Below are 9641 nucleotides of genomic sequence, written 5' to 3' on the forward strand. Positions count from 1 at the left end.
ATTTCATGTCCAGATTTCGCGGGTTTTTTGTTATCCCATGATCCCCTTCGTACTCGATTGCACACTCGCAGAGAATCATGGTACCATCATAATTCCAAAACTACATCATAATTCAAAAACTACGTCATAATTCCAAAACTAAATCATAATGCCAAAACTACTTCATAATGCCAAGACTACATCATAATTCCAAAACTACTTCATAATGCCAAAACTACTTCATAACCCCATAACTACTTCATAATGCCAAAACTACTTCATGACCCCATAACTACTTCATAATGCCAAAACTACTTCATAATACCAAAACTACTTCATAATGCCAAAACTACTTCATAATACCAAAACTACTTCATAATGCCAAAACTAATTCATAATGCCAAAATTACTTCAATACCAAACTACCTCATAACCCCATAACTACTTCATAATACTAAAAGTGAATTTTGTCACTAATGACGCTCCATACGCGGTGAAGTTTTTATTTGTTTTCGTCGCTAATTAAGCCAGTAATTTAAAATGTCATCTAAGCAGATATTATCTATTTCGAGAAAGTTTTTATCCTTGAGTTCCCATCTGATTGAAATCGAATTCCACCACAAGGTCAGAGTATTTTACGGATCACTGATACGACCTGTTTTGACATGCTAATTGAAACAAATAATTTTAAGATGTGTCCCGATGAGAGACATTGCATCGCTAAATGGTAAGTGTCACTAAGATGTATCCCTAAATAATTTTTCAAGCCATCTCACTTTAAGCTCAAGACCACAAATAATAACTTACAGGACTTGAAAATAATGGTTGGTCAACAGACAATGTCCTGTCAGAATTGGGTAGTGACCGGACAAATTCTTGGTCATTTGCACTTTAGAATATTTAATTTGGAACTATTTGACCATATTGAGGGACATTATTCATGTTACTGTAATCATCATCATTCATGCAACCTGGGGTCACTATTGCAAAAGTTATGATTGTTCAAATTTTTTCAAATTTGACCGGCCAAAAACGGGCCATGTCTCAGCAAAAACATGTTAAACCGGGAAATGTAACAGGTGCCTGCCTGCCAGTTATTTCGAGCCCTGAACTGATAAAAACACTACGGCTTGGCACACGACCATGGAACACAGGTCACCAAATTGGTGACTAGCTCCAATTTTTAGGCACCAAAATGTTTCTTTTTTTTACTTGCCATGGTAACGAAAACAGTCACAACCTGGAGCACTGGCAACTGTTTTTGACTGCATTTTTTTCATTGGGTTATTTGCCTGGAATTCGGGACAAAAAGGCCTCTTATTCTAACCTTTTGTTATAATAATAATTGTTGTCATCAGAAGGCCTCAACAATAGACATTGCAAGATATTTTGGGGGAAGAGAGGTGCTGGGGGGGGGGGGGGGGGACTGTTGAGCAAGAGGTAAGGGCTGACACAAAAGAAAAACTCTCCCATTTTCAAATCTTGATTGATTGGTATTTCTGAAACAGTGAATTAATCCTGGTCACAATATATATTTATTTTTTATTTGCCATATGTTCTTCATTGTCACCGGAGAATCTTGTCGGTTTGGTAGCTTTAAAATGACAGTAAGTTTTATCATCATTATCATCATTGATCACCATTTTCATGCAGTCGATGATTTTCTAACCGTTCAGGTGTACATGTATGTACAGTGTATGTAAAGTAAGTATTGCATGATCTGATCACTTGAGAACTTGAGTGGCTATGACCAACACTATGGGATGTTTCATGTGCCATTCTTTGTTTAACTTCCTTGTTGACGATCCAAAGTACTTTAAGTTGTTAGCCTATTAAACCTATTAAAAGACTGGTAAATAATTGGCTATGAGGGTTTTTGGCCACCACTTGCTTTCTGTCATACAAGGGTTTATTGTTACATGCTTAATTTATGGTACTGTTATGTTCTTTTGAATAACTATGAAGTGGCAGAATGATATAGCTTTTACTAAGGGAACCACATCGCATACTTAGTTCGGGAATAAGCATAAATTAACAAATAGAACAGTTACTAATTTTACCTGTTTTTTTTTTCAGTTTCATGTCAATCCTTTTCAATATCCGGAAATGGAGGTAAAAGCCATATTATAAATGCAGAACAGATCGATTAACCGGCCAAAGCAAAAACTTAAGATTACTTCACAATCATAATGTAACTTAATTAAGTTGCACATGATTAGTTAAAATTATTGTTTTGATAAATATTTCTTTGTGGCAATTCTCTTGCCGTCAGAGGGAGAGTTTACTAGGGCTAAACATAATTATAGAAAACAACAAAACATCCAGAAACTTTAGAGAGTACTACATTAGAAGCTCTCGTAAGCAACCAGCCCGGGAATTTGAAAAAGTGGTCACAACTTACTCACTGTAGAGCTGGTTCCTTGAGAATTATAAGCAATAAAATTGGGATTTGTAAATTTGTATTAAGGGTAGGTACAGAATAGAATTTTTGGGAATGCACCTACAAAAACTGGAAACTTCTTTACTCTCATTAAAATCTGCCAAAATATTCTTACTTGTGTGGCTTACTGAATATGCGGGAAAACCAGATCTTAACAATTGTTATTGAAATCCAAAAAGAAAATTGGGGGTAACCACGCTGTAGTCACTCCTGCAATTCTCTCAATCCCGGCTCCGTGAATATCGAGATTCCACAACAGTTTCACGTACACAGGTTCTACTGGTTTCTCTGCCTTTTATTTCGATCTCACAAGTTGTTGATGTAGTAGTAGATTCGCTGCAACAGATACGAGTGTATCTTATGAAAGCTGTCAAAAATAGGTTTCAAAAACAACGAGTGCGAAAATTCTACAAAACTTACATATGTTGACGAGTCCGGGTAGAAGTCAATCAAAAGCGACATAGTCCATATTTTTTGTTCGATGGAAAGAATATTCAAACAATTTCAAACTAAACATGTCCGACTCTTCGAGCACATGGCGTATGACCCAGAGGTATCATGGGAGATGACGTGTACTCGAGTTCCGGTTCAGAAAGCAGTTCTGGTGACAACATCGCGCCCCCCATGAACGCCCTTTGACCGAAGTTCATCACATTTGAAATTCATTCTTGTTACCAAGCAGGCCGTTCAGCGAAACTCACTGTCCTTCTTCATCATCTGCCGCTTCTAGCAAACAAATCTTGGTAACTGGTCGCTTGAAAAAAGATCCTTTAGCTTCCACTTCGACACTCCTCACTAATCCATCGTTGCCAGGGAACACGCCTGCAACTCGACCTAAAAGCCACTGGTTTCTTGGAACATTATCATCAGCGATCAGGACGAGGTCTCCAATGCGTAGGTTTCTTCGAACTTGGTTCCACTTTTGTCTTTCTTGCAACGATGGGACATATTCTCTCAACCAACGCTTCCAGTAATGATTGGCAAGAACTTGAGCTTGTCTCCATCTCTTCTTGCTCATCCTTTCATTCTCTTCAAAAACTTCCGGGGGCAGGTTCGTAGAAGGGCGAATGTTCAAGAAATGATTTGGCGGTAGAGGTTCGCTGTCATCAGGGCTGAAAGGGTTTCTTGTCAGAGGTCTAGAGTTAGCGATACGCTCAGCCTCGGTAAACACTGTTTGGCGAACCTCTTCATTGATAAGATCTTTTCCCAAGATGGCCTTCAAGCTTCGTTTTACCGTTTTCACTAATCGTTCCCAGACTCCGGACATGTGGGAGGCCCCAGGAGGGTGGAACACCCACTTACATCCACGCTGCATCAATTCTCTTCCAACCTTGTCATTATCAATTCGATTTACGGCATCCCTGATTTCGCGATCTGCCCCAACAAAGTTCGTCCCGTTATCTGACCGCAGTTCTCTTACATGGCCTCTTCGATTCAGGAATCGGGTCAAAACAAGAATGAAATCATCAGTATCTAGAGACTTCGCGACTTCGAGGTGTACTGCACGCGAATTCAGACACACAAAAATCAACCCCCAACGTTTCTCTGCAACTCTTCCTCTCCCTCTTTTCACGTGAAAGGGTCCAAAGTAATCGACTCCACTGAACGTGAAAGGGGGTTTATACGGGGTCAGCCTAACTTTGGACAGCTCGGCCATTTCTTGATTCATCTTACGGGGCATAAGCTTCTTACATAGTAAGCACTTCCCAAGAACCTCCTTTATAGCTACTCTAGGCTTCATCATCCAGAACTCTTCCCTGAGAAAGAACAAGACCTGTTCAGTTCCACAGTGACCATTCCTTTCTTGCAATAATGTATCAGGATTCTTGAGACTTGATGGTCTTTAGGCAGGATCATCGGATTCATGGCATTGGATGAAATAGGAGCTCTCGAAATTCTACCGCCGACCCTCATGACTCCATCATTCATGATAACTGGTTTGAGCTTCAAAATGTGGCTTGATGCCTTCACTTGACGTCCTGCTTTGAGATCTTTTATCTCATGAGGAAAGGCCTTTCGCTGCACCAAAGATACAACCTCTCTCTTCGACCTTTCAAGTTCCTCCTGTGTAACGTGAGTTTCAACTTGACACGACTCTGGCTCACGTTTCTTTTCCTTCGAAGACCACTTCAGCCACTTTATGAACTTCAGTCGCCGCAAGGTTATCCAGCGAGAATATCTGGTCAAGAGGTTGTCTAGTGGTGTAGCCGTTTCGACTTCGATCAAGTATACTTCCTTTTTTATCTCAAGCTTGTCAACTGCCACCTCGTCATGCTTGATCTCCGGCCAGTGATCCTCTGTTTTCCACAGGAAGGACGGTCCGTTCAACCAAGTTGAACGTTCATTGTTCTGAAATTCTTTCATTTCCAGCCCTCGACTAACGTCGTCTGCAGGGTTAAGCTTCCCTGGACAGTGTCTCCACTGTTCAGGAGCGGTGAGTTCCCTGATTTCTGTAACCCGATTAGCAACGTAGGTCTGAAATCGTCGGCTTTCGCTGTAGATGTAGTTCAAGGTGATCATTGAATCCGTCCAGAAAACCACCCTTTCAAATTCGAAGTTCAGTTCCTGTCGGACTGAAAAGTCCACACGTGCTGCCAAAAGAGCTCCCTGTAATTCTAGTCGGGGAATGCTGACTGTTTTGATAGGAGCGTTTCTGGATTTCTCAGTAATAAATGCACATTCAAAAGTTCCATCAGGGTAGACTATTCGAAGGTAGGTGCAGGTACCGTAGCCGATTTCTGAAGCATCAAAAAAGTGATGGAGTTGAAGTGTAGCTTTCTCGTGATCTGTGCGACTGAAGTAACATCTTGGAATTTTCACCTCAGCTAGGAGTGGAAGGTTGTTCTTCCATTGCTGCCATCTCTGAAGAATTTTCCCGTCGAGTGGTTGATCCCACGCTTTCTTCTTCCTCCACAGATCTTGCATGATTTGCTTTGCTGGTAGCATGACTGGTGCAGCCAAGTTCAAAGGGTCAAATACTGAGCAGATTGTTGACAAAACTCCTCTCATCGTGTCGCCTTTATCCAAATTCACGACTTTGAAACCAAAGGTGTCAGATTCGATGTGCCATCTTACTCCAAGGGCTCTGTCCACCGGCAATTGATGAAGGGTGAAGTCAAGTGTTGGATCCGCTCTCTTCTCAACAGGTATTGCGGCCAAGACTTCTCGGTTATTGCTCATAAATTTCGTAAGGTTAAAACCGCCTTTTGCACAAAGTTCAATCAGCTCCCGCATTAGCGTAATCACACGTTCTGGTGTTGACATGGACTTGAGCAGATCGTCGATATAGTAGTTGTCCCTCAGAGTATCTACGGTCACAGGGTCGAACTCTTTCCAATTGTCTTCAGCAGTTCTCAACAAGGAAAAATTCGCCGAACATGGCGAGTCTGTAGCACCAAATATGTGTACAGTCATTGCGTACTCATTAGGTGTTTCGTCTAAACTCCCACTCCACCAAAGGAACCGTAGGGAATCTTGATCCCCTGGTCGGACTTTCACCTGGTGAAACATGCTTTTAATGTCTCCAACCAATGCGACCTTCTCCTCGCGGAATCTCAATAACACACCAACCAGACTGTTAGTATAATCAGGGCCCGGTAATAGGTTTTTGTTCAGCGAGGTTCCTTTATGTTCGGCGGCAGCATCAAACACTATTCGTACTTTATTTGGCTTGTTGCAATTGGTCACTGCGAAATGCGGAAGGTACCAAGTTCTAGAGCCAGTTATAGAAGCTTCTTCTGTCGTTAACTTCCGCGCATGACCCTCAGCTATGTAGTCGTTCATCGTTGCGCGATATTTCCTTTCAAGGCTAGGATCTTTACGGAACTTCCTCTTTAAACTCTGCAACCTCCTTTCAGCCTCCTTGCGGTTGTTTGGCAGTTCAACATCGTCCTTCCACCACAACAGTCCGGTCTCGTAATGACCGTCAGTCAGTCTCGTAGTCTTCTCGAGAATGTCTACTGCGCGGATATCCTCTCTAGATAAATAGTGGTTTTGACGTCTAGGCACCGGCTCCTCAATTATAGGTTTACACAAAGGCTTCGCTCCAAATCCTTCTATCTTCCAAACATTTTCAACTTGTTCGTGCAATTTTCTCTCGCAAGATGTGAAGTGGACATTGACTTCGCTGTAATTTGGTGAGCCCAGAATTGTTCCAGTGATCACCCAGCCCAATGGGCCTCGCTGAGCTTGCAACTGGCTACCATGTCTATTTGACTTTCGCACTTCGAGGACTTCATGCGCTTCACCCACGTCCTTTCCAATCAGCACTGATACTTTCTTTATCTTCACGTCTGGCACATCAATGTCCAGTAGGTGGGGCTGCGATCTTCTGTCAATATCTTCAGGTAGACATCTCTCTTTGACATTGAATTTCTCCGAGACCAGGCCCTCTTCAACATTAAGTGTTTCACCTTCTCCGCTAGCAGATTGCAATTTAAATTCCACCACTTCAAACTCTTCATCTTCTTGCTGCATCAACGTGCTAACAGATATAAACTCCTTATGACCTTTCAGCCCTAATTCTTTAGCAAGATCTCCACTAATCACGCTTCCACGAGAAGCGTTGTCTAACAGCCTGTAAGTGGTGACAGACCTTCCATCAGGTGATGTGATTTTCACTGGTATAACATGCAGAAGCACAGTTTTTGTTGAGCCTGGCTGTGTGACGGTAGCATATTGCGCTGTATGTCTGATTCCTGAAGGTCCTTGCTCACCAGGAACTTGGGCATGCGGGTCTGTCACTGCTGCATTCGTTTCTTCTGTACTAGCTTGATTGAGTCTGTCATTGTCTCTCCTTGTACTTGGGGGGGGTTATGGAGTAACTTATGGTTTGGTAATCCCAAAGGTGGTCGCGGTTGATTGTGGGAACGGTTGCTTTTGAGAGTTTTCAATTAGAGAGTTTTGGTGGTCGTGGCTAGAGCTGGTTGCTTACAGGAGTGGTCACCGTGAGAACCTCGACTGTATTTTATGCATGTCAGCTTATAACTTAGGAAGGAACTAGCTAAGTTAGTCATTGGAGTTGTTTTGGTCTTGTTTGTAGCACGTAATTATCCCAGTAAGGTTATCAATATTAATTTTTTTGGACCAAACAGATCTGCTTATTCCCAGGACTAGTTTACATGTCAAGGTCATTCAATTTGGATTATAATGATAAACATAATGATGGAGTGACCATTCAATGATCTGGTATTCACACTGATTTTTTTGCCACTGGTACTGGGTTTAAGCAAGGATTGGAAATGATTGGCTTTTGTGATTTTACTTGCAGTTAGTCATGGTGGTATATGCAGTGGGCAGAACTCTAGCTATTGCACTGCAAGAACGGGACCATCAATTCAAAGTCTTGTTTTAGAATAGTAAAGCTGAATTTAATTTTGTGCTAAATATAAGTAAATGGGTGAGGAGACTTTGACCACTCAAGGCTTAAGAATCTGGATTCTTAATTAACCCCTCTAATTGAAGGGTTTAGAGCAAAAATGCCAAGAGTTACTTTTCATATACATGTAGTTAAGTTACTGGGAACGGCGAGGATTTTGAGGACTTAATTACTAAATACTCATTTTGACATTCATCCAATTGTCCAAGTTTTTTGTTACACTTCCCAATGATCCTACAAGTGGCTGGGAAAGTTGAATGTCAAAATTAGTATTTCATTCCTGCAGAAAACTACGTAATGACTAAATGGCACCGTTAATTATTAAAGTGTCCCAGCTCTCAACAGGAATAGCCAACATACATAATTATGAGACAAGTGAGTTTTCGAAAAGGTCAAGTTCCATCGTCAGTACAATGCAAACACCATTTTAACAGAGCTACGTACATTTACTGTTTCCTGACAAAATAATGAGTTGACATTATGATTTCTGAGTTTGCCCTAATAACTACTGCTTGATTGTGATTGTGTTAACGATGAAACAACAACAATGATATTGAATGTAAGGAGAAATGTAGACTCAGAAAAATATCCGAGTCCCAGATGGGATTTGAACCCAGGACCCTCCGTGATCTAGTCGGATGCTCTAACCACTGAGCTACTGGAGACTCTATGGTGAGCAAGGGTCAATTTGTGGGTCTTGACTGGAGCCGCGGTTCCAGTCGAGACCCACAAATTGACCCTTGCTCACCTTAGAGTCTCCAGTAGCTCAGTGGTTAGAGCATCCGACTAGATCACGGAGGGTCGTGGGTTCAAATCCCATCTGGGACTCGGATATTTTTCCGAGTCTACATTTCTCCTTACATTCAATATCATTGATTGTGATTGTTAGAAGAATAAATATTGCAAAATCACAGATGGATTCTGTGTATCTGCTTGATCAAATGCCGTATGTATTCGCACGGTAAAGGCATTTTTCCAGAACAAACGATGTGAGCTTTTTTTTTGTTTTACACTAAGCTGCTACCTCTCAAAGAAAAAAAAATTGAAAAAGTCAACTTTTTAGTTACGCACTATTATTTGACATTATGGGGACCAGTATGTATTTTTAACACAAAACTGCATTATGAGGACATCTCTACTTTGTGGACTCCAAAGGCAATTTCTGACCATGAAGTAGAGTTTTAAGGGCTTTTATATGTGGGGACCTGATTTTGGTCCTCACAAAAAGAACGGACCCCACAGTACGGGTGTGTAACTATGTCCACGTCCCCATAAGTAAGCATTGGTAAGTAGACACACAGACACAAAACATTGCTCAGCCATGACAGGTGAGAGGTGACAACGGAGGATCTGTGCTTGAAATCTAACAATGTCGCAAAACTTTCGTCCTGGTTACCTGCTGAACTTTATTTATCTCAATGGCATTTGTGTTTGTTTCGTTTTCTTTTGTCTTTCTTTTTTGGCAACAACAATGATAATGTTGCCCTGCAAGTAGTCTCTTTCGATCTTCCTACATAAGTCGGGAACAGGAAAGAATTAAGACTCTGCCAGCCGCCTCGACATTTTTTGGTTTGCCGCTGATCCAAAGAATTGGATGAGTCAGTCCAGTTTGGACTTGTCAAACCTGCCTTTTTTTTATTTTGCGCATGATCAATCGCCACGCGTCATCAATATATTTTTGAAATTTACAACAGCGTGGCAATTCTTAAATGTCTAAATTCCCATGAGTATTTCCTATGTCTGTTACAGAAACTTGTCTGCCAGAAACCTACAATTTTTTCAGTAAAAAATGAAATGGTAATTTAAAAGTATGAGCTGTCTTAAGTTTCCTATGAAGTGAAATGT

At 41.2% G+C, this 9641-nt stretch overlaps 1 long non-coding RNA gene and 1 other non-coding gene across 2 annotated transcripts; both read left to right on the forward strand.

Annotated features, from left to right (window-relative positions):
• The first annotated feature begins 493 nt into the window (after nucleotides 1-493).
• Nucleotides 494-7889, forward strand: LOC137990009 (uncharacterized). The gene is made up of 3 exons (XR_011121099.1): nucleotides 494-706; nucleotides 2056-2091; nucleotides 7689-7889. It is a non-coding gene; the product is annotated as an uncharacterized lncRNA (long non-coding RNA).
• A 661-nt stretch (nucleotides 7890-8550) lies between these two features.
• On the forward strand, nucleotides 8551-8624 carry Trnas-aga (transfer RNA serine (anticodon AGA)). The gene has a single exon. It is a non-coding gene; the product is annotated as a tRNA-Ser (tRNA).
• Nucleotides 8625-9641: the final 1017 nt, after the last annotated feature.

This window comes from Montipora foliosa, unplaced genomic scaffold (genome assembly GCF_036669935.1).
Source record: "Montipora foliosa isolate CH-2021 unplaced genomic scaffold, ASM3666993v2 scaffold_485, whole genome shotgun sequence".
Lineage (NCBI taxonomy): Eukaryota > Metazoa > Cnidaria > Anthozoa > Scleractinia > Acroporidae > Montipora > Montipora foliosa.